We start from the raw sequence: 6,341 nt of genomic DNA on the forward strand, positions 1-6,341 counted from the left end.
GATTAGTCTATCAGACGCGGAGTATTTTCCGGACAGCAGCGGTAGTGCGAGATGCAGAGGCAGAAGAAAATTAAAGACCATTTAAAGGCGGAGAAATAGGGCATAAGAAATCATCTGGTGGGCTTTGATCATGTTCAGTCAGACACGAAGAGTACCAGAGAAGGGAGATTGAACACGTCAAAAGGGAAAAAAAAAAAAAGAAAGAAAGCTCGTGATGGCGACAGGCCAGGGTGCTCCACGTTGAAGATGTTCAAAAGTCAATGCGGCATTGAGGTGTGGAAATCAATTGTCTGCCGGAGAGAGGTTGTTCAGCTCCCTGTCCCCATCAGTCGCCGGCGAAACGAAGGATTTCTGCAGTTTTCCAGCCATCTGTTTACTTGAAGTCAGCAAACCGGGCGCCAATTGACCTCTAAAATTGACTTCATTGTTTGTTGCCGAAAGTCACCTCACTTTCTGCCCATGACTTTTGCATTGCTTCCATCCTGCAGCCTTAATTGGTACCATACGTAATCCATTTCAAATTTCAATGGCGATCCACTTTCTAAATCGCCGCGAAAAGTTTGGTTTTACAAATGTTTTTAATATTCAAATTGGATTTAGACGGATCTCCGCTAAATTAATCTAGTAGAGATATGTAATTAACTCTTTCGAACGGTGAACTCACAAGCTTTTCCAAATTGAAAGATCTGGGTCGAAACCCTTCTATAACTCGATTGCACAAGATGAAACAAGGGGGACACACACGAATGATAGTGATTCGAGTATGCTCACATCAACTTAGTTTCTCTTACTCTCTTCTGAACATTTGCAGAGAGGAGGTTCCACCAAAATAGGTTTGAGTTACATTACCTACAGCTTGAATTTAGGATCTTGGTAGTTACAGAAAAAAATGTTGCCAAATCTCTCAATGTCAACTTTCTGTTTATCTCTTGGAATTGAAATATCACATTTCATATGGCTGCTAACTTTCTTCGTAACCAGTACAGAGTTAACTGTGTACATAAATCGATAGACTTGCCAGACTTGAACATTACGAAAGCCAATGCTACCAGATCAAGCTTGTTGGTATTAGTCAACAACTTAATGGAGTAAAAAATTTATTGTACAAGTTTTTAATAGGATTGAGCTCCAACTACAATGGTCAACAGACTCAGTCCTCGTTGGTACGTAGAGCATAAAGAGGGTGTTTCTTGGTCTAGGTCGATCCGCCGTGTCAATTCAGTCTAAATAGCCTGATCAGGAAGGAGTTTCACCAGCGAGATCAACACCGGAAGACGTAAACCGAGTCCTCTAATGCACCTTAGGATGAGTAGTCGTCCTCATGGGCCCTACGAACTAGAACAAGTTCCAGAGTTTGTGACTATGAGATTGACAGGCCATTGTGGGTGTTTTAAGAAAGGGCCCATCGCTGGACCAAGTCGATCGGTGGGTTATCAAGTGAGCCTGAATCCTTCGTTTAAGGTGAGTTTGACTTCCATATGGGTGCAACTTTTGCAGGCACACAGATTCGCATTCACCTGGTTATATTAAATGAACACTTACCAGAGAGAGATAGCGTAGTTGTTGTTCTCGGTGAGGAGCAAATAGAACCCAATCTCATTGGGGTTTTTGTGTCAGTGGGTGATCTGGTATGTGAAAGTCCACTACCATTTAATTAGGACGGATCATTACATGGTCCCTGGACAAGTTGCCACTTGCTCTCACTTAACGTAGCAAAGACTGCTACTGTTCATGAGCTTGCCGGCCGGTCGAAACGAATGTGAGCCAAGTGTCCTCCACAAGATGTGTAGCATTCTGAATGCGTGGTGTCTTCTTTTGCTTGAAAAGAATGCTTACTCCATCCTCCAGACCTACGCTTGGACAAGAGTCCCCACATTAAAAAACAGGAAGATATTCTAATTGGAAGCCCATAGTTTTTGCTTGTGTACGTCCGTACCATATCTGTAATGTATTACTTATGGCTTTCATAAAGAAGATACTGTTGAAAAGAAAATACAGGTTACGGATCTAACGTAATGGCGTACATGATCAATAGTCCGTTGAAAAGACACACAAGCAGCGTGTTCTGGCCATGGAGGGAATGAAAGGTTCAGAATCTGGTCTGATCTAGTCTTTCTTCAGTTTGAGTTAACTGGATTTTACATACCGAAGCTTGGAATCAGATTTAGAGTACTATGGAGGCTTGGATCTAGCCCTTGGCTTCTTTCCCAAACGAAATTGCAAAGACCCAACTTCTACTTTTTTGTTTCCAGATTCTGGCCGGATAGGATTTAACTCAGTCCCACGGTTAATTGGATTCTAACAAAAAGAGAGAGTGGGTGATTCGGGTGATGAAACAGAGAGCATCGACCTCCTTAATTAGTTCAAAGTTTCACATTCTTAAATGGATTTGGTTGATTTGTATTTAAGGTTCAAGCTGATCTGAGACTTTCAGCATCTAGACCTTGTTTTCTCACAAGGATAATAAATTCATTGTTAGAAAAATGCATGGATTACATCATGAATTTGTACATTTTTGCATCTTAAAATCATTAGGCCTCAAACAGATGATCACCCTCTCTTGTGGGACCTAAAATCGATGATTTTGAGGCATAAGGGATCTAAATCTTAAATCTATCGTTCCCAAATCAGCAGTTTGTTAAAACCATATTGAATGAACGGTAGGCTCAACCTTAAAACAGCCCCTAAAATCTAAGAAACGAGGTAATTAATGAGAATGAAAGATGGGGCCGTTATTAACATGTCTAAGATATTTGATGAACTCAACTTGCTATGAAGCAGAGTAGTCCTTTTCATTAATAGTTTGATGCATTCTAATTTGCAAGATTCCCGAAACAATAGTTTATAAGCTTTTTATAAGCAAGGATGTGGAACTCGATACTAGCCTTTCACGCCAACAGAGCTACGCCCACTTGGCCACTGGATTAGATTTAGGACCTCCAAGTTGAGGAACCCTAGCTAAGAGTTTAATATTTGAGCTGCACCTGCACCCCACCGCTAGATATCCAGAAAAGATAAGAAAAGGATATACTTGCTTAATATATAGATCATAACAAGCAGGCCCTTGTCAAGATAAGACAAGTCCAGATGGAGCTGTCTCATTGTTCAAGAGGATTTTAACCCAAATGCAGATTCGACTCTAAGATACAAAGATAAGGAAATCAACCGGTCAGGTACTTGGTAGCCCATACCTTACTAGATGAGAATCAAACTAATGAAACTCTACCATTAATTAACGCCGGCAGAAATTCTTTGTTGTTCATCTATATGGAGTGTTACAGAGGTTGGTAGTTTGGAAATCAACACAAAGTGCATGAGAACAAAATAGAACGTTTTTGTATTGAGGATTTATCCCAAAGAAAAAAAAGGTTGTCTTCTAGCAAGTCCTGCAATCTGTTAAATAATCGCTTCCAAAGGAAGTTTACTCTCTATTGTGAGTTGATATCATGCAAGGAATTTCAGAGCAGATGGTGAAGATCACTAGAAGCAAATCCTTTGGCTTTCATATTGTCAATATATCTCCTCCCAAAAGGTGAGACGGTAGATTATGCAATCTACCTACTTGAAACTCAATCTACCTACTTGAAACTCATGGATAATGCACGTGTGATGAAGCACCCACCAGGATCAGGGTCATACAGGATAGGAATAACTTCTACGATCTTCACGTCGCATCTCACGTCCACTTAATAGGGATAGGGATGTCACCATTCTCATGGTTCCCATTGTGTCACTTGATTGAGATGCCTGGTGGAAAATAAATATGACAGTCCATTGGGCATATTCAAGATGAGCTAATCAGCTCTCCTCCTTGCATGTCCGGGCATATATAGCAGATAAGGACATTGGCCAAATAATAGCAGGACAGAATTCATACCCACCGTACGTTCGATGGTTATTATATGCAGAAATCATATTTATTTGTCTACTTTTTTGAATTAACGGTGAGCTATGATCACAATCCTTGGAAAGACAACGCCAAAGGAAAGCTCAAATTATAGAATGGCAAACTTGCCACTTGATCTACGGTCTTCAGCTTGACACCTTCATGTTACTATCTTACTAGCTATATGCGCACCGCCTTTGTTGGCTATGCAGATTTTAGTTATTGTTCTCTATTTATTGTCCTCTTGTAAATGTTCATAAATTGAAACTTCTTCCTAGCCTAATGGTGTAAAGGTATTTAGATTAGCTACGGGCATCATCAAACTTTAGTCGTTGGTCCTGCTACATTGGATTATAAAATGTCGCTTTGATCAGATCTCTTTTGGAGTTTTAGTAAGTGAATGCTGGTATCTACCAAATCTGGGTAGTGTGAAGCTATCTCTTATGCAGATTGTCTTCGATGCTTCCTTTATGAAAACGCAGATGGGTTGGAACTTCTACTGAGGCCAACAGGTCATGCATATCTACAGTGGCAGAGCCAGAAAAAATTTCTGAAGGGGGCATTCTTCACAGATTTTCATATCTGAAGGGGCACTCATATACACAACACTTGCAGCATTAGGCGTTTTTGCTACTTGATATTTCATGTGCGCTTACAGCATGCATATGATCTGAGTCTGGATGATGTTAACATGTATAACCAGAGCTAGTAAAATCTTGCTTTAAGTTAAGCACCCTTAGCACAATTCTTTCATAAATAAACTGAAAAGTTTAACTCCTTGGTGGATCCAATATTATAATGAACGAGGCTTACATCCTCCTGGATCCAAGCTTCAAGAGGAGATAAAATCTGGATCTGAAGTATCTTCTGGAAGCTCATTTATGTGAATGCGTGGCGCAACCCATGTCTGACTTGACTCATTTCAGTGTCTATCCGACTTGCCACGTCCATGTTGGCCCTCTTGAAGCTCATTCAAGGCCAACCAATCAATCCCCAATAAAGTTGGAAGGCCACTTACAAGCAATAAATAATTGTACTTAATTTATTATCAGGCTAGGTGTCAAGAAAAGGGACTCAAGATGAAGGACATCATGAGTACTAGGCCACGTCTTTCTGCAATGTAAAGGCTACATGTTAGGTGATCTGAGAGTGTTGGTAGACCAAGCTTCAATATTCTACGTGGACCTTTTACCACGTCGGCAAATCCATAAAATAGGCTTCTGCCACATGAGCTTTCTTGTGGTGTTGTTCTTACGCAAGGTATGGTTCTAGAGCTTACTCAGGGATTTTCTATGAATTAAATATGTCTATTAAGTGGTCTGGTCCTGAAGGGTTGCTTGTCATATTAAAAAAGAAAGGAAAACCAAAACCATAACATATCAAAATTTTGGGATAAAATCCAAACACACCTACGGAGGGATGCATCATGCAGTCAGTGTCAGTATCTCTCGCCCCGGTACAAAGATACCGATAAATTAAGCTTGTGTTTGCCTTAATCAAGATGTTAACTTTGAGGAAAACCTTCATTTCATGAACGTGTTCGCTTCAGACAGAAATGGAATGAACAACTGCATCTGAGAAATTGAACCTTGTGGTTGTTTGAGCATAAGTGCCAAAGAAATGAATTAGCAATATCAGATTAACGAAAGGAGCCCATGAAGGAGCAGAATCTATATACGTATATTCTGAAATAACGAGTACTTAGATTGGTAGGAATTCATCATGGAGGGTCCACTAAAGGCGCAACTGTATCATGATATAATGCAAGGGAGATACAATGAATCATGCAAAGAAGAATGCATCCATATGCATCGCAAATCACTCGTGCATCTATATCTGACGCAAGGTTGTCGGAGGATTGTTTATCTCCACCGGTGCTATCTTACTGTATATAATCTGCCTTCTTCAAACGCATGGATTATGCATGTACTTTGTGATCGACCACCAACAGGCAGAATCAAGCTCATACAGGATACGACTAGATTGTACTTTAACTATATTCGCTTGCTTTTATAGCTTAATTACCTTTAGCACTTCTACCTTATATAACTGAAAGGTTTAACTCCTCGGTGGATCCAATATACAAAAAGGCTTACATCCTGCCGGATCCGAGCTTCAATAGGAGAATATCTGCACCTGGATATCCTCTTCAAAGCTGTCTGCCTCAATTAACCAAGCCTGATGCAAGCTGGCCATAATCAGCTTGTCTCTCATGCGAGTATTGAAATTGGCCATCTTGTTTGGGCTCTCACACACTCTCTCTGTCTCTCTCTCTCTCTCTCTCTCTCTCACACACACACACACACACACGCACACACACACAAACACATACATGTATACTGTACGTCACGATTAGTTCTTGGGAAGTTTCTACATCTCTAGATAGCTAGATAATAGAAAAGTGGTGGACTGAAAAAGAAGCTACCCACCTCCAGTTCGCCTAAAAGAAAAGAAG

The sequence above is a fragment of the Nymphaea colorata genome, chromosome 2 (genome assembly GCF_008831285.2).
Source record: "Nymphaea colorata isolate Beijing-Zhang1983 chromosome 2, ASM883128v2, whole genome shotgun sequence".
Classification (NCBI taxonomy): Eukaryota; Viridiplantae; Streptophyta; class Magnoliopsida; order Nymphaeales; family Nymphaeaceae; genus Nymphaea; species Nymphaea colorata.